The sequence below is a fragment of the Neocloeon triangulifer genome, unplaced genomic scaffold, assembly GCF_031216515.1.
Source record: "Neocloeon triangulifer isolate White Clay Creek 2 clone unplaced genomic scaffold, ASM3121651v1 ptg000014l, whole genome shotgun sequence".
NCBI lineage: Eukaryota > Metazoa > Arthropoda > Insecta > Ephemeroptera > Baetidae > Neocloeon > Neocloeon triangulifer.
This window is the reverse complement of record NW_026775556.1, coordinates 29,213,013-29,232,287: the sequence shown is the minus strand read 5'-3', so window position 1 is coordinate 29,232,287 and position 19,275 is coordinate 29,213,013. Positions and strand designations below refer to the sequence as shown.

The following is a 19,275-nucleotide window of genomic DNA, read 5'->3' as shown; positions in this document are numbered from 1 at the left end:
TGCGCCGATTTTATGCGAAAAAGCAACGGCGATAATAATTAAATCAGCACGATGCTTATAAAGAAAGTTCCGAGATATTCAGCTGCCGGAATTTATTTATTGGCAATTATCTGTGGCGCGCCAAACTCGATGAATTTTTAAACGGCGATTAATTTATCGCCATTCAAATTCGGGCCGCGTGAATTTTATATTAATTTTCCTGTATCTATATATACAGCTGTGCGAGTTTTCGATCGGACGTGCTGGGAAGAAACAAAAAGTATTTAATATTTCATGCACGATTGGTCGGCGCTTAAATATACGTTTTTTTTCTGCGCGCAGCCCTCCCGTGGTTCTCTTTCTCATTTTTTAGCAACCGGCTATCAAACGGCGAATTTATGACTTTCCGAATAATGCCGGGTGGAAAAGGAGAGAGAGATGGAGAAAAGCTAGGGTCGACCACTGCGTATATAAGATATCGGCGGGATTGTTAGAAACAAAACGATGTAAAACAAGCTGCGGAGCATCCTCGAGGGAACGATAACTCGCGCGCCTAACGCACTCCATCTTCCCCGCGGCCCACCGCATGGGAAAAGTTAAAAAATATAACGGCTATATATGTAATGCGTGCTGCGTGCTAAAAGTATTGGAAAAGAGAAGGAGATAGAGAGTGGAAAAAAAGGGAGGAAAGGGGCTACTCTGAGTGATATTATTTCCTTGTTTGCTTCTCAATAATCAATGCACCTTGTATACGGTTTCACAAACGGAATTAACAAAAATTAAATAATAAAATATTCAAAAACTTTTATTGCATTCAATATTTATTTATGTAATTAATAATTTAAATTCAAACCAAAATCTTAAGTTGGTATGTGTTGTCATTGCTTAAAATATTTTTTTGAATTCAAATAAAGCTTTCAAATCAAAAGGCAATCGCTGTGTATATATTTGATCTAATACCAAATAAAAAAATCTGTTGATTGATTGAACAAAATGAATTGTGTTTTAATAAATAAATAATTTTTTTATGAAAAATTTATCCAATTTTTAAATTATTAATCCCGAGTCTAGGAATCTCTTTTTCTCTTATTTGACCCATAAATACAAAATATTTTTAATACATTTTAATTGCCACTTTTTGTCGGTTGCTGACGAAATTTGTGTCCTCAAAAATCTCGAAATAGCTTCCGCGAGATGTGTGGCGCGTTCTTCTCCTCAGCCGGCGTCCTTTCTCACTTCCGCACGATACGCGTCGGTGAGAAAAATGACCAAAGTGGCGGCGATAAATATTTTTTATACGCATGCACACCGGGCGACATAAATTTTTATAATTTGGCGACGTCCCTTTATATAAAGCTGCGGTTTGAATTACACCGGTCAGGGAGGTAAAAATATATAAATAAATGAAGCGAGGATGAAAGTGGTGTAAATTTTTATATGTATGCGGAAGAAGAAGAAGAAGCAGCAGCGGAGAGTCCGCCGAGGTGGTGTTGCCTTTATAAATTAATACGACATTGGTCGGGGACGACACCATTTATATTTATCATAAACAAGAAGAGAAAACACCAAAGAGGCCATAACTTGTGTGCGAAACGGAACGAAGAAATTCGCTGCGGCAGGTTCTTGTATCGAAGCGGAGCCCCTTGACACTTGGGCAGAAGGGGACATTGAGAAAAATTTGAACTGACATATTGTATTGGGTTTTTCAAGCTTGACGAACACAAAACTACTTTAAAATTCATGTTAATTTATATCAATTTGGAAAATTTAACTCTGTTCTGTTTCAGACAGGAAATTTCTCTTTTAGTTTATGCTAACGAATTATTCCATTTTGAACCAAAAAATTATTTTACGTAAGTGACCATGATGTGTTTATTTTTCTCTTGAATGACCTAATTCAAGACTTATAGCCTGGACTTTTTTTAAATGATTATTAATTTTGTTTCATAATTTGCTACAGTTTAGCAATAATTTTGTGTACTATTAGACTTGATGTAAGATGTTGTGTATTTTACATATGTATTGTATCTGAATGGAGAATAAATAAATAAAAATTACATAAAAATTAATTTAAAGTATTAATTAAAATAAAATATGTGAGGAAAAGTTTATAAAATTGAAAATATTATTAAATAAGGTTGTTTGAGGAAAAAATTATAAATATAAACATTTTTTTAAACTGAATTTCAGATTTCAGCCACAAAACGTCATCTTTTAATTAATTAATTTCTAGTTAAAAAATTTAAAAACTCTAAATTTATACCTGCATTATAAAAATATACTAATTTTCATATTTCTTTTTTGAATAAAAAAGTCTCCTGTTTCTTACATCGTCCAATTATTCAGTGAGCTGCAAATCCCCCAGCAATAAACATGCCCTCTCGGCAAGCAAAGTCGTCATCTTTCGCGCCACTTTTCTTTTTCCGATCTCTTTCATACAATATTGGTGTCAAATTCGAGAACATAGGTTTGGTTTATGTCGCGCTGGAGAGCTGCAAATCATTAATTATGTAAGATGCACTCGAGCGGCGGCGGCGGACATCCGAGCTGCCCTCGCATCCCTTGCGTTGCCCCTCGCCGGCTCTATTTTTCAGGCGGCGAGCGGCGGCGCAAACCCCCAAAGTGCGTTCGGGGCAGATCGCCACCCACGCCACCGACATACATAACTCGATCGCTCCCTCCGCGGATTGGGGCGAAGGAACACATAAAATTTTTGTTCGCCGCCGCCGCTCTCAATAGATATTGCGGTCAGGTTCCTCTGTCAAATTTATCGCCGTTTTCGATTATTATTTTCCCCAGCTGGATTCATCTTTTTAACAAATCGTGAATGAAAAAACACGGACGCGCGGTGCATCAGGCTGATTGGAAAAAGGGGCTCTTGTTTGCAAGGGTGGTCTCTTTGATTTAAGTATAATTTTTATTAAATATTTTAAGTTGTTTTAATATCATCAACTTTTGTAAAAAATAATAAATTTTTCTTCACAGAAATAAGAAAAATCTTTCATTTTCAATTAAAAAATATAGGTTAAATATTACTCTCATTGATTTTTTCATTTTTTGGTGTTTCATTTCCCCTCAGATTCTGGTCAGCCACAAATAACCAGAATGATTTTTACGATAATTAAATTTTTGCATTAACTATAAAATTATAAATTTCATAATTTTCAAAGAATTATTATGGTAAGATTTATTTTACGAAATTAATTTTATTCTTTTTAAATGTCCGGCTAAAAGTTCATCTAATTAATTTTATCAGATTTGTGTTAGTAAAATATATAATTTAATCTTAAAATCTGCTTCTTGTACTTAATGTTGTTAAGTTTTGGTACACGTCCAACAAAATAGACACATTAGACTGAAGAAATGAAAACTATAAATAAAAGGAAACAAAAAGCGTTTAGTATTCATTTTATATTTAATTTCATCTCTCCAAATTCCAGGTTGTATATTTTTTTCTTTCTAAACAAAATTGCCTTTGTCGCCTTTAAAAATTCAATTTATTCGGACCATTCGTGCATGCATGAAATTTTTTGTCCAGCCATAGCAATTAGCTTTAATTGTGCGTAAATCAGCAGGTAAAGAGCAAATTCAAGTCGGAAAATTCTTCGGCTGAGTGTGCGACATTAGAGGCGGCACAATAATTGACCTCTTGCGCGCCGTTTCTCACACGAAATTTATCCCACACATCGACTCTAGCGTGTGTGTGTGTGTGTTTTTTTTACTTTTAGTGCGAGAGGAACATTAAAAAGTAGGACTATAAAAGTAACTAGCGGTCACCTGTATAATAAAGAGAAGAAGCAGCAGCACTTTTATACTGGCGGCAGCCAATTACAAGCGTCCACCGTGTGCAGAGGCATTATTTGGTATTATGGTCGCGGCGGCGTTTTGTGGCGCGAAATAAAACACACGACGCACTCTAGCTACCGGACCGAACTCTTATATGATCGAGGAATTATATCCACGAGTAAAAACAGCAGATATATTTATTTTTATTTGCGGACGGAAAAAAAGTAGCTCGTCAGGTTGGACAATAAAAGTCGCCACAAATCATTGTTCGTAAAAAGTAGCTCCCATGGTATAAAAAAGAGGCATCATTTCCATTTTCCTTCTGCTCTCGGTTTATGGCTAAATAACTGGATTACCAGCCGAAGCACTCAATAATATAATAAACGCGCTTATCGCTCTCTCATATTATATATTGGAATGAGTATTTCCATTTGTTGCAAAGTGGACTCGCCAATTACAATTATCTGGGCGCCATCTTTATCTCCGTTGCTTGTATATAAATGAGAGAGATTATGGGTCAAGCCACCTCTCTTTTATATATTATTGTAACTCAGTGACGCAAATGGCGTGTTAATCATTCAAAGGATTTTTCTGTGTCCTCTCAATGCAACAACAATGCAATAAATCACACGATTTTTCCTTTTTTGAATGAGCTCGGGGATTAGATGCAGAGGTATATAAAATTTATAATTGATTCAGTAAACACAACACAATAAATCCTCCACTTATCTATTAATTGTGTGTGACTGAAGTACAGATGTACAATAACAACTTTCAGCCAATCGAAGGAAGTGTCAAGTAAAAAATCGTTTGCGAGTACAAAATGAGATAATTTGTAATTACCAGCGATTAACAGAAGAACTGCTTAATTAATGAATGAATACAAGATCTTTAGATCTTTGATAAGAACAATCCAATTATTTTACTATGACTTTGCAACATGCTGTGCAGAGTTTCAGGGAGTTTATTTGTTGATTAATGAATGAAATATGAGAACTTTTTGAAATAAATATCTGCAAGTTAGTTCAAATTTAAAATTATTAGAGATCAAGATAGACATGGTTTTAAAAACGCGATTAGTAGAAATTTAAATTAAATCTAAATTTACAATGAAATTATATTTATAAAATAAGATTATTTATAAACAATCTTATTTAAGAAAATTAAAAGCGGGCTAGTGTTTTTTGCATGAATTATTTGTATATCCTAAATCATAACGGCACTACAAGTATCGGTCACGGTAATCGACATGCGACACTAAAACAAGCAAATTTCAAAAACTTTAAAAAATTAATCAATTAAATAAGATTTATTTTAATTTTAAAATACCTATTAATCCAATTTAAGTTTTTGTGGCCTATTATAAAAAATTTAAACAATCAACCATCAATAAATAGATCGTTGAGGTCAATCGTTTCCCACACGTTTTTCAGCAATGTTGAAAATATTGAAAATCATTAATAATATTTTAAAAATTTAATTAAAAGTTTCCCTTGAAAGATGAATCTCTCAATTATTGGCATCTGCCTGCTCACGCCGCCGCAAATTTTCCAAACATTCCGACGTGAATGAGAAATATAATGATCAAGTTGTTTTGTTCGACGGGCAGGCGGAGAAATAATAAATTCCAGCGGCGCCGCTCCATCCAAATACACATAAAGAGATTTAGCGACGTTATCTTAATAAAGGCATCTGCTTGCTAATTGGCAAAGTGTGTTCATTCTCGTTTTGATAAAATTTTTTTCTGTGCATCGAAAAAAAAACGCGGTGAGAGCAGCAGATATCTCGAACAATAATAATGTTGACCGGCTATTATTTTTCAAGCTGATTGATTAACCGGGCCCAAACCGCCATTTTAATTACAAGACTTGTTCTTATCGCAGAAGCATCAACCGGCCGCATGACAAAATTGAAATTAATTATTTCGTGGATGGTCATTTATCAAAAGCGGACGAATTGAATAGACGATGCGGAAAGGAAAAAATCATGAAAACTCTCTGTGCTGTGAAAGATAAAAAAAAAAAAACAGGATTTTTTTAAAGCCAAAATGACTTTTTTCAAGAAATTTTTTTTTAGTTCTAAAAAATTACAAATCCTGTTTTTTCTTAAAAAAAAAAAATAAAATAAATTGGTACTTACCAACAATACATGAAGTAGTGGCAGAAAGACTAAATCAGCAGGCAGTGTGCAAAAAGAGTCCGTTTCTGGCGATCAGCGTTTTTCTTGTTCAGATTCTGGGGACAAACGAGAGAGGTGTTGTTATCTTGAGACGAGACAGTCACACAATGTGAAAGCGCAGTGATATGCTATGACTGCACTTGAACGCGAAGCTGCCGAGGCAACTTATTTTTTTTTTCACTTAAATAAAAATTTCCGATTCTCCTCGCTCTCGAGATATCTCAACGCGAAGCTAAATGGGGAGGAGACGCCGAACCTCATGCACACTATTATGACTGCCCAAGATTAGATAAAGAGAGCTGCCGGTGTTGTTACACCCTTAAAGATGCTGGAGCTGAATCAATATTGTGTTAAATTCGATTGCTTTGGGGAATTTTCAATCATAATCTTATGCTCGAGTAAATTTTTTGTGTGCTGATTATGGTGTTCGGGTGTGTCATTGCTTGAGGAATGACTCACTTTTGGCAGTATAAAATAAGATTGCAGGTGCAAAATTTGCAATGACTCATCACATTCGGCGAGATATTAATATATAATTAAATCAAATTAACACACTAAATTTTATCTAGGTCCCACATCTATAATTGTTTTATCTAAAAGAGAAAAATTTAATTTGCGAAAAAAATTAGTCACTGATTAAAACTAGATTTAATTCAAGAAATTAATCTTATTTTTCTATGCTAATACTAAATTTCTTCACAGTTTTCTCATCAAAGAAAAATGTGAAAGCCACTCACAGTATTATAGTATTAATTTTCAGTCTCTTAACATCCGTTGGCACATCTCTTTTGAAGTGAAAGATTAAAAATTTTAAGTCCTCTCTTATATTATGTTGAAGAGCTCGTTTTAATTCCAGCAAAGTGTTGCAGAGAGAAGATTTGAACAAGCAGATTGCGAACGGACAGCGCATTAATCAGTGATTGCTCTCTTAATTAATTCGCAACAAAGTTGTTGACCCAGAAAAAAAGAATGAAATTAAGCCTCATTCAGCAAGCTGCAGCAAATTTTCCATTGAAATGCTAATGTCACGGATGACCACTAATCAGTAATTACTCACCCAAGCACGACTCAATTAACAAGTAGATATATAAATAATTAAATGAACACTTTTTTTATTCTAACGGTGCTTTTTATTCGCATAGGAGTGGAATTTTCCGTGCCGAGGTTTTCCCCCGTTTTATTCAGGGAGCCTTTCAAATTTGGAACTTGTTCTTTTTTCAAAACACGCACAATGGATCGCACGGCGTGCTCATCAGCGGTAGAGAATGGCGCTCCAATTTTTCTGCACGCACCATCTTCTCCCAGCAGGCCGGAGCAAAACAAATATGCGCGCCAAGTGCAGCATTGTTTTCACGGCGGACTTTTTTCAACGGCTCCCCCGGCCGCCGCAAGAGATAATAGCAAGCGTGTCACACTGCTGGCGCTTTCAGAAAAGGAAAAATGATGAGAAGAGAGGACGAGAGCGAAACTGATGATGAGCGACAAGGAGCGGAGAAGTTCAGCGCGCACGCAGCAGATATGGGTTTTAAAAATTCACGCTCGTTCAACTGGCTGCTATTGTGGCGAGAGAGAAGGGTTTATTTCTCCACTTCCCCATTTTCTTGCTGGGACAAAAGCCTCTGTTGTCTCAGCCGTAATGAGAATTCTCATTTACTAACCCACGTGGTTTACCACTGTCCTTGAAACTGAAAATTTTTTTAATTAAAGTGACTTCTCATTAACAAAAATATTGATAATTAGGATGATGAAATATTGTCCAAAATGTGAAAATCTTAACTGTTTTAATTTTACAGGCAATCATCAGCAACAAAAAGTGTTTCATTTAAAAAAAAATGTCAAATTTGTTTAAAAATTTATTTTAGAAATTCAGAAGCATGTGTAACTGGTCCTTTAAATGAACATAACAGTTTATAAAAATTTCAAAAGACCCATGAAACTTACTCTTAGATGTTAAATTGGGATCAACACTTCTAAATTTAACTATTTCTATTGTTAAATTTATTATAAAAATTCGTTTTCATTATTTTGATTTTTAAAAAATAGATTCCTTTTGCACAATGAGCAATGCATAGTTGATTTAAACGTCGTTGTTGCTGCGTAAATTTCAAGCGTGCCTTGTTGTGGCTACTTGAGCCTTGCATCCGACGCACGCAATTAAAACCAACAAGCTAATCCAGCAAATTGAGCAATGCGGCGCCTTTCATTGTCCGCTCGTTGGCGCTCATGCTTCACGCACAATCAAACAACTGAGCGGTGAAAACACACAGAGCAGCACTCAAATTATGCTGCTGCAATTATCCCTAATAAAGCGCACGTTTGTTTGAATCTCAATTAAAATGTTTTTGAATTACTGCTCATCAACCGCAGCAACTCAATTGTTCACCGACTTGAGTGCACTTCAATTTGTGTTGAATTAAACGGCCTGGAAAAATATGCTCCAGAGAATTAAAAATTTACTTTGCAACTGCGGAAAATTTTGCAATTCTGTAGTAAAAAAAAACAGCGGTATTTTAACCAAGCAAAAGAACAAAAAGTTGGAAAAAAATTGAAGAGCAGATGCAGCAGCGCAAGATAAATAATTTATTCAGGCGAAAACCTCAAGTACAGAACGGCGACGTGTTTTTCTCTCTCTCTGTTTACTTTTTATTTGCAGCGCTCGCTCGCTCCTCTCTTTTATTCGCGCTCCGGCAAAAAAGAAAAGCGCGGCGATTGTTGTGCAAAAGCAGGCAGGGAGCGCACAATGGATTTGTGTCTTTATATAAAAGGTTGCAACTTTATTGCCGGCAGCGGTGCCAGCTATTTTGTATTGGGCAAACAAAACAGCGAAAGACGCGAACGGAGCAGAGAAAAGTCTGTTTCTTTGTGTTGCCAATTCAATGCCACCACACTGGCCATTATGCAAGCAAGCAAGCTAGAGCTTTTCTACTGCCCCCGACCCGAGCCACACCACTGGTCACTGCAATCGCCGCGTCCGAAAAAGAACACTGCGCAATTTCCTTTGACCTCTTGAAAGAAAATTTTACAAGGGAAGTAACGGTAAAGCGCGCGTTGAAAGGAAATGTTTGTTTTAATTCTAATATTTGTTAAAAATGAATTATAATTTAATTTATATAGTGTCAAAAAATTTGAATTTTCTTTACAGGTTGAAAATTAAAAAAATTTAGCTCCAAAATAGTTATTGTTTTATTTCTAAGTGCATAATTTCAAGCTTGCCTTGCAGTGAATAGTTAAATTTTCACCCTGAGAATATGACTGGCATGTTTCCAAGTTCATGTAACTTTAGAAATGTTCATCTAAACGCCCTGACTTTTGATTTTTTTTTTTTTTTTAGTGAAAATAACAAGGATTGAAATTGTATTTTACTTTCTTTTGTGATTCACTTATTATTTTTGATAATTTAATTAGAAAACAAAATGATAAAATGAATAAAAAATACCAAATATCAGCCTTTTAATAATCCCTTAATTGGCATTGCAGGAATTCATTATTTTGATTTCATATTCCCGCACCTTTTATACATACAACGCAGCCTTGTTGCCACAATTGATTTTCGATTTCCTCTTCCCCCTTGATGGTCCTTCCACCTCAGTATGACAGGTTGATTGCCGAGTTTGTGTGACCGCAACAAAAGCAGCCGCAGCATCAACGGCTGGCGAATCGCGCTGACGTTTGTTACAAAGTTAGCGCCCCGATAATCACAATTCCCATTCACACACGGCTCCATCCGCCCGCACACGAGAGAGCTCGAAATTCAATTTTTCCTTCGCCAATGTGGCGGGAAAATGGGGTTTGACCTCAATCAATAGGTGCACGGGCTGTGCGCACACGTGACGTTAATTGCGGGTCGTTTGTCCCTGGGTATGTGGAGGGGCATTGTTTCCGACGCAAAGGATAAAAGAGGGCTTGATTGTGAGAGAGATTACTCTGGCGTACCCCGCAGGCGAGCCGCTAATTACACGGCGTATTGTTCTGGTGGTTTGTGGGTTAATCTGCATTGTGCAGGCGAATCGAGTGAATAAAAATGCTCTGCGCTTTGCAGTTTGCAACACCCCAACCAATTAGCTCTTGGATGTCGCGACTTTTGTTCAGATGGGGTTGCATAATCGTAGGAATTATTGTGATGACAAAAAATATATGCACAAAAGTTTACTCTCCAGAATTTTAATTTAATTACAGTATGGTATAACCGTGAGGTTGCAGGCACCAAATGTACTCATGGAAGTTGCAATGCAAGGCGTTTTTCATTAAAAATATCTTAATACAAAACAATTTCTTTTTTTTATTCAACTTTATAAAAAAAATCATCATTTTTTGCTGGCATATATTTAAACCAAATGTTATTTAATCGTTGAATTAAAATGTTTTGGACCTTAGTTCTTTAAAGAGTCATAAATTTTAAAATTTCCAGTTGAGAAAACGAAGAGTCGCTGATTTCGAAATTACCAGTCCAGAAAAACGCCTCGGGGGAAAACGTTTTTAATTTTTCTTTTCGAAATTCAGGTATATCTTTGGATTTAATCGTTGAATTGAAAAATAAATAATGAAGTAATACGTAATTTAAATTAAATATTAAATTAAAAAAAAATGCTAGACTATACCAATAATCAAATTATTTATTCTTAAAAAAATTCATTTTCGCATTAATTCAAAAAGAATTCTTTATGTATAAAACAAGAAATTGTATCATCTTCCTTTACAATAAATTGATTTTATGAAGTAGAAAAAAACACGTTCCTAACAACCGGAACAAACTGAACTCCAAGCACAAGGGTGCGACGTGTTCACAGCCGAAATCAGGAAATTACAAATATGCTGAGAAAATTGAGCGGTGGGAGATGAGTTGCATAAATGCGATGCAGTGTTTGTTCTCCCCTTTGCCGGAAGTCGGCCAATATTGCACAAGCAAAAGTATTTAGCCCTATTAGTAGAGCAGCAAAAGCACTTACAGATTTGCGCGCGTTCTTTTCTCGCGCCTTCGCCCCTCTACACATCATAAAAGAGTTCCAGGGGGTTGATTCGCAGCAGTGCTAATGCAATGGGGGGTTGTTGTTTTCCACATGCGACTCCCTTGTCTCAAACTCATTTCCGACTCATGCGGGGGATATTTAATTTCTGATTCAGCCCCACACACAATTCGATCGACTGCCGCTTTTTTCTCAATTTTTCCAATTTTCTCAGGGAAAAATCTCCCGCGGAAATGAAGCTTTTCCTCCATGCCACTCTGTGCACAGGGGCCGCACAAGTGGGGTGAATTCTTTTAGTTGATACATACCCTAGGTGGCCTCTGTTGTAAAGAAATTTTTCATGGATTTGATTCAAACTTTAAGCCAAGCTGAAAATTTTATTTTCTTCTTTAAAATTACGTATTTTCTTTTGCTATTTAAAATTTTCATTTTTGCAACAATAAATATGAATTAACCAATTTTTAATAAAATGTTATAACAAGTTAATATTTTCAAATTTTATGCTACCCGCTTGTCGGCTTTGTCGCGCGGGTGGCATATATCGGCTGTGCGGCAGGGGTGGGGAGACAAAGGAGGCTGCCTTGGCATTGTCGAATATTAATAGCTGTTGTGGCGCTCGAGGGAGTGCTGCTCCGGAGTGAGAGGTAATGATGACAACACCTCAAGGGTATTGGGGAAACAACAAAAGCTGTCGCCACCTTCAGAAAAGTAATGACACCTCGTGAATTATGCATCCTAGCTCTCGCAAGGGGTTTGTTTTAGGCTGCAGATGAGTGACGCCGCCGCCGCCGCACAATGAGAATAGGGGACTTCTGTTTCGGAATTGTTTTTTAAGCGCGCCGTCAATTATTTATGGATCACGACGACATAGAAAGTGAGGCGGAACGCCCGGATGGATGGATGGATGGATGGATAGAAAGTGAAGGGGGATTGGGTTTGATTTTATTGCTCGCTTTATGGTACAGAAGAAAAGAAGAAAAAAAAACAAATATATTTTAAAGGAATGCTCAAACACACTGTTGAATTTTATGTAAAATCCATGTTACTTGTTATTTTTTTTACAAAATAAGAATGAAAAAATATATTAGTTCCTCTTATTTAAAAAAGTAAATGGAAAGTGATATTTTCAACAAACAAAAACCTAGATTTAAATTAATAATTCTGATTCAAAAGTTAAATATTTCAATATGAAATTTTACGAGTTAAAATTTTCAGAACCCCTTTTGCAGTTCGAAGGAAGACTCGTAAATTTTTCAAAGTGTTATGAATGAGTGAGGAACTCGGTAGCACAGAAGTCAAGACTGCACAATATATCAACACACACCTCCCGAGACAATACATAAAAAAAGCAGAAGAGACATAAAGAAGGTCGTTTGTTTTGTCAGCGGCACGCCATTCTAACGAACGACTCGCGCTCGAGTTTCCTGTGTGTCACACCGCGAGCCTGCAGTGTTTTCTTTAAGGTCTTTCTTATATAGTATGTGCGCGTCCCATAAAACATCACACACACGAATCGACTGTGCATAAAAGCAGGCGCCCAGAAGAACACAAGAGGAGGGAGGAAATGTGTGTCTTTGTGGAATTACTTCCGTCGCCTGAATTTTTCATCGAAATACTTAAAGCTGCTGTTTAACATTTTTATTTCTCTGGCAAATAAAATTAGCCGACGCAATAAAGAAGCCTACACACTACTTTTATGTCGAGACGAGGGCTGCATTAGAAGCAGCGTTTGATGTTTTATTTTTCACTCACTTATTACGGTGCATCTCGCGCAGAGCTGATTTGCAGATTAGTCAAATTATCCAATCTCTTTAGCCTCCCCAGTTCGCTCTCTCGCGACGACGCGCACAAAGGATTCTTTATGAGTGGAAAAATAAAGAGAAAGAAGAAGAAGAAGACCAAACACAGAGGGCTGTCTCGGGGGCGGAAAAGAGGTGGCCCCTTTTTCTTTGCAGAGATGGATGGAAAGCAAAAAGAACGCAATCAAAGTTGATTCAGAAAGGAGACGAAGTAAGAAAAACGCAAAGATAATAACTCTCTGTGTTGAGAGAGTGCTTTGAAGAGCAGGAAACTTTTTCCGAAAAAAAAAAACGCGAACACATTTATTAGAAATGCTGGCCTCTTTTTCGCCGCGCGTTGTGTCTGATGATGAGATATGAAAACTCCTCTATATTTGAATCTCTGTTTGTAATTACTTTGGCCTCTGCGCAGCACGAGATTTTTAAAATTGCCTCTTTCGCTGTACGTCAACATAAAGACTGATTTTTTTTTAGTACATTTGAGGAAAATGAAGTCTTTTGACAGAATGAGATGTTTGTTTGAGTGACTTGAGCGAGTGAGAGAGAGGAAATTTCTACAAATATTAAAAAAAAAATTTGGATGCAAAAATTATCAAAATTAATTTTATTTATTATGCATGAGGAGACACACCACATGTGTATCTCGCGAGTAAAATATTCGACGAGTTCAATTTTCTTTGATGTGCCGGCGGCTGATTGTTTCATGTATGTTTTATCAAGAGAGGACGAACATCATCTTTTGGCTGACCACTCTAGTTCCCTTTGCAGAGTTATAGGGTTAGATTTACTACTTTTATGGGTGAAAGATAAAAAGGCAACATTTTTATATTTGCGGCTGAAAAAGCAAGCCGGGGGAAAGAGAGCTCGACTCGGACTGTGAAATACAAAACTCTCCACATGTATATTATTTGCACGCACCAATACATACGAATGTATTTTGCAAATACACAGAGAGAGAGAGAGAGGCAGAAGTGGAGCACGCGTGAGAGGATACACACTGGTCTCTGCGACTCCTTTGTGGGCACGCATGTGTGCAAAATTTCGCGGATCTAATATGTGAGCTTCCCTTTTATGCATGTCTAATAAACGTGACTCATTCGGGCGGACAGAATTATATTGCTGCAGGACTTCTTTTTAATCATTGTAATTCCGAGAACGAGAGAGAAGCGTCGTTGGTAACAAAAACAATAATAAGAGATTTTCTCGCATTTCTGCACGATTATGCGAACAAGCGACTCTTCTTTCTCGCTGAGTGATAATAAAATGCAGAAAAGAGACACTGCGGAATATGAAAATAGCTCTTCACTTTTGTTTTCAACTGCAGGTGGTTAATTTTTCAGCCGACTCAACACTCGTTGCGTGTCACACATTATATATGAAACATTGCACATCTGTGTGCTCACAATCAGATATAGCGCATTTATTTATTATTTCATTTATCCTGGTAGAGAAACTGGAGAGTAAGAATTAAATTTTTTTTTCCAAAATCCATTCAAAATGATTGCAATATTCTGCCGTTCTGATTCAAAATATGTTAGATAAGAAAAAGAAATTTCTGTGCTTTCTAAAATGAAGGTTTTGAAAACGATATGTAAAATTCCACTTTATCTTTAAAAATTAATTTTATACAGCAAAAAGAATTTCTTATCTTAAAATATATTATAAAATTAATTATTCTTTCATAAGATTTGGAAAATAAAATAGCTTATCAAAACTACTCCATTAAAAAGAACTTCATAACAGGAAATTTATTTTCAGCTTGCTGAACTTTAACAATTTTTTCAAGATTATAATGAGTAATAAGTAGAACGTGGATATATATACATCTTAAACTTTAAGCATCAGCACACATTAAGAAAGCAAAAAAGAATCCATGAAGTCAAAGGCTTTAAAGAGAACAATTTATCTTCCACATGCTGGCGCGCGAAAATTGGCGAGCCGGTGGTCAGTCGCTTTGGTTCAGTTATTCAGTCACTCAGCCTTTTTTTAAACTTCTTCTTCCTCGAGCCCATAAACTAGCCTTTGGCGATTTGCGAATAGCGAAACTGCACCGGCAGCTCTCTCGGCCAAAATTTATGCCCGCTGAATACAATTATAATCGTGTTTGGCCGGCGAGCAGATTTAGAGATGCAGATTAGGGGACAGGTTGTGTTGCGCAATTATTATTGTAATTTTGTGCTTAATTTTTCAACTTCATTCAGAAGTCATAAAAGCAGCCGAGTGCGAAAAACGGTACCGCGGTGAATGCAAACGAGGCTGACAAATAGAGTGGACCCTTCTTTCGCAATAATGTATTTAAACTCATAAATTTCGGTTTTATCACCTGTAACTAAATAAAAGAGCTGGAAATGGGATGAAAATTCATTTTCCGGCGGAGCTTGCTTTTTATCGTCAGAGGTCATCTTCCCGCCGCCACAATGGAGGAAAGAGGAATATCTCTCGACTCACTGTGATTTATTACGTGTTGTTCTCGTGCTTTTTGCGTGTACCCCTTTAGACGATGAAATATACTTTCAGTCGCGCAACAGACTTTAGCTTTTAAAAGCAGTCTCGAGTGAGAACGAGAGAGACAAAAGTTTCTCTAATTAATGCGGCGAGGGCCGTGTTAAAATTTTTTAAATTAGAGAATTACTATTTTTGACCAGCACAGACAGAACAAACAGAAAGAAAAATTGGTCTGGGCCGTAAATCAAGCTCGAACGTTTTCCATGCGCGCTGAGAAACAATTTCTTAATATCACAGACAGAGCCACAAATTTCACTAATTGAAAGTAAGCATTGAGGAAAACAACAGAAAACAGGTAAAGTAGGTTAATTTGAGGTACCTAAATTACTTAAAACAATGATTGTTTCTAATTTTATCTAAATTTAAATAATGTTTTTTTTTATCTTTTAAAAGATATTTTAAATTTAATTTATATTACTTTAGATTTAGATACATAAAAGATAGCAGTTATTAACAAATTATTGTGCAATTTAGATTACTGGTCTAAAATAAAATAGATATTAAAACGAAATGACACTTCATTTAAATAATTATTCTTAAACAACTTTAGGTAATTAACACATTTTACACGGTGCTTTATCTGTGTAACTGAGATATTAAATATGAATTAATGGATATATAATATTTTTAATTATTATAGATAAGAAATAAGTTTCTGTGAACAAACATCATCTTATTATTTGCTATTAAATTATTTTAATTTTTTGAACGCTTCTCTCCTGGGCTGAAGCTGGTTCACCGTCCGGCTGGCTGCGGCCGTTGTTGTGTCGCGCATCTCCACCGCCACTTTTTTATTTTTATAATATCACACCGGCGAGCACAATGTTTTTCAGCCCCGCGCGACAGCCAGCAACATCTAGACCAGCCGTATAAACCGCTAATAAATTATGAAGTGTAATGAATTTATGTGCTTTTTATAGCGTACTTGGAAGGACAAGTTGGCGATTCCCTTGTTCGCCCCGGCCGGCTCGCGGAGAGGAGAAAAATAATGTTTTTAATATTATATAAGAGAATTATTAATCAGCGGCAGCGTGTTCCTTTTTATGTAGCCCCGCGTCGTAAATTTCCCTTTTTGCGCATTTAAATGACACGATTAGATGCGCGAGCGGGAGAGAAAAACACAGGCGCTGCTCTTAAAAGATCAGCCGCGCTAAATGATTTTCGCCGCTAAAATAAACGCAGACGGACTTCTACTCGTCGATTATGGAAGCTTTCACATAAATCCAAAGTGTGTAGCTGGAAGAAGATTGGCCACCTCTGCTTCGCCTTTTATCTTTTTTCTTTCTTCACGCCGCCGCGCGTCACCTTTGTGTCTCTCTTTTTCACTCTGTATAGTAAATTAGGCCCCGGCGAAAATGACGACAAAGTTTTTTTAACTTTTAGCTGGCGATGCCGCCTTTCGATTGTCGTAAAATTAAGGAGGAATGCGAGAAATCCTCCCGGAGATGCTTGCACACGCTTCATTAATTCTCTCATAAGAGACGCGCAGCGCGAGAGCGAAATAGATTGTTATTTTAATGGCCCGTGATTTCGTACCACCCAGTTCGAGATCAAGCAGCGCAAAATTGATTGCTTATTTCACAATAATATTCTGCAAAATTTGTCTCTCACAGCTGGAAATGGTGCGAAAAAATGATAATCTTGTTGAATAATAAAAATAAAGGACAAACAAATAGGAGACATAAGATTTGCAGATGTAATTTAAAAACCTATCTGGTTTTGCCGTGTCCATGCAAACTAAAACATCCACCTAGAGTGTTTAGCATTCAGTTTATTCTGGTTGCACAATTTTGTTTAAATAAATTAATGAAATCGACATAATTTCCTTGTCAGCTTAAGGTTTTTCGTATTTGTCTTGAATGTTGTAAAATTTGCTGCTGAAATTTTTTTAATCACAACTGTTTAAAAATTTTACTCGAATATTAATATGTTTTACTTTTTTGAGAATTTAAAACCCAAAGAAACCACTCGAAACGAGAAATAATTAAAATAGTACTGAGACTAATCGCCTTGACGTGGAATTACGTTCCGAGACAACGAGATATTTTTATTTGTAGAATTAAAAGTTTTAATTTTTTAGTTATGATCATTTAAAAAACAAGTAAATCAAGTTATAAAACATTTGATATATTTTTTTTTGTTTTAATTTTAAAAATTTTTCATTAATATAGTTTAATTTCAACATTAAATATAAATGCGTTTTTTTTACTATTATCTTTTTTGCTTAACGTGAACAAATTTTTTAATTATAAATAAATGTCCTGGGGCAGGTCTTTATTAAGTATTGTTGGTGACAACTGTAATGGTTGGGTTATTTGGCCTTAAGTATAATATGGTAGAATAAATGGGTTTAAATTGATAATACCATCAATGTGAAATACACATACAATTTAGATTATAATGTTGAAAGTCTCACATTTAAAGAATAATTTTGAAATTTTAGGCTAATATTTAAAAAATTTGAAATCTGCATAATTATAAAATGACCAACTAAATTCTCACACAGAATGAAATCACTAAATAGGCCACTTCATCAAAATCACACTTTGGGCTTCGAAGCGGCGGCGGCGCGCGTCTTGTACGCACGAAAAAACATTTCGCCGATTCTTTTCCGCGTCGTAATCGTTTTTTAAAAACGTGACGCCGGCGCCCATTGAGTCAGAGTGGAGTGTGTGTTTAAGTATTGGTGCCCGAGCTATACGGTTTCACGTCGCCGCGCGCGTGTGAGTTGTAAATGAGTTTGTGTGGGCGACGCTCGGCTCTTCTCTCTCATTAAGCAGGCGGATATGTGGTTCAAATCGTGAAAAGGAAGAACAGGTGACGCTGCCCGCTTAACAGACAAACACAACGATCTTGGCAGGTGGATAAAGGTTTTACCAGATTTCACACAAAAAAATTATTCAGAAATAGTGGGAAAAGAAATAGAGGCACATCCGGAGCCAAGATAGCCTGCCGAGATTTGGCTTGGGCGCCCCATCAACGGACGGGGTGTCTCTCATGCATGCGCTCTCCGCGGGTGGGTGCATCGTTTTCGTGGAGAAAAAGCACAGCTGCTTGCCTATCTATCTATCCAGAGAGAAGCTGGACCAGTTCGGAATGAATGAGATGTATGTGATCTGCGGGGTGGAGTAAATTATTCCGTTTATTTGGAAAAAATTATATACTTCAAAATTTTTAATTTTTTTCTTGATATTTAATTAATTTAATTATTAATTTTAACTTACAAAAAATTGAAAACGGACGAAGCCTCGTTGCAAAGAAAAATTACAAAAAATAAAAAGGAGGTCGCCTTTTGGGATCAGTTGTCCTTTTGATTTCTCTTATTCCAACAAGTCTTGCCCGGTGTCAATTTTTCATGAAATCCAACTTAGCGTTAGCATTTTAAACTAATAACTTATCAAATTGCTGTCGCTTCTTCCAGAAGAGAGAAGAGAATTCACCCACTAAAACCTTACGCTACATTGAAGAACTAATAGTGTCATTTGATTATGTACTAAAATTAAATCTATTCTGTATGAATTATCATAACGTTTGAATCAGTTTGAATCACATAGGTTTAATAAATAAATAGAAATAAATAATTACAATGGCAAATTATTAGATCCCTTAATTATTAAAGACATTGCTGTCTATTCAAAGGTGTCATTTAATTTAAATTTAAACAGTATAAATATATTTTGGTAACCATTTTCGTTGATATCAACTTATGAAAAAATAAATTCTCGAAATAATAATTCAAAATAAATTATGAAAATACAAATCATCATTGACAATCAGCATCTATAATTAAATTATATTATAATTCAAACAATTATAATAATTGTTTATAGTTATAAAATAAAAATAATCTTTATGGTGAATAAAGTTTTTTTTTTAAATATTATAATTATTATTATTGTTTGACGATTTTCAAATACAAAACCCAGAGGTAGAACTTTCAAGACAACGCACCTACTCAGAAGACATAATTTGGGGCGAAAACACACAAATCCAAAAATAATGCCCCACGCGCGCGCTCCCTCTACTCTCATTCCATCCGAAATTCGTATATGTGTGTGTGTGAA

At 35.9% G+C, this 19,275-nt stretch overlaps 1 protein-coding gene across 5 annotated transcripts in view; it reads right to left on the bottom strand.

Annotated features, from left to right (window-relative positions):
• The window catches only part of LOC132199477 (transcription factor Sox-13-like), a 199,879-nt gene that overhangs the window by 89,393 nt on the left and 91,211 nt on the right, over positions 1-19,275 (bottom strand). For all 5 annotated transcript variants that reach the window (XM_059624214.1, XM_059624218.1, XM_059624219.1 and 2 more), the window contains one exon: positions 5,905-5,999. The gene's annotated coding sequence lies outside the window, so the exon portion shown is untranslated. The remainder of the gene's footprint in view (positions 1-5,904; positions 6,000-19,275) is intronic.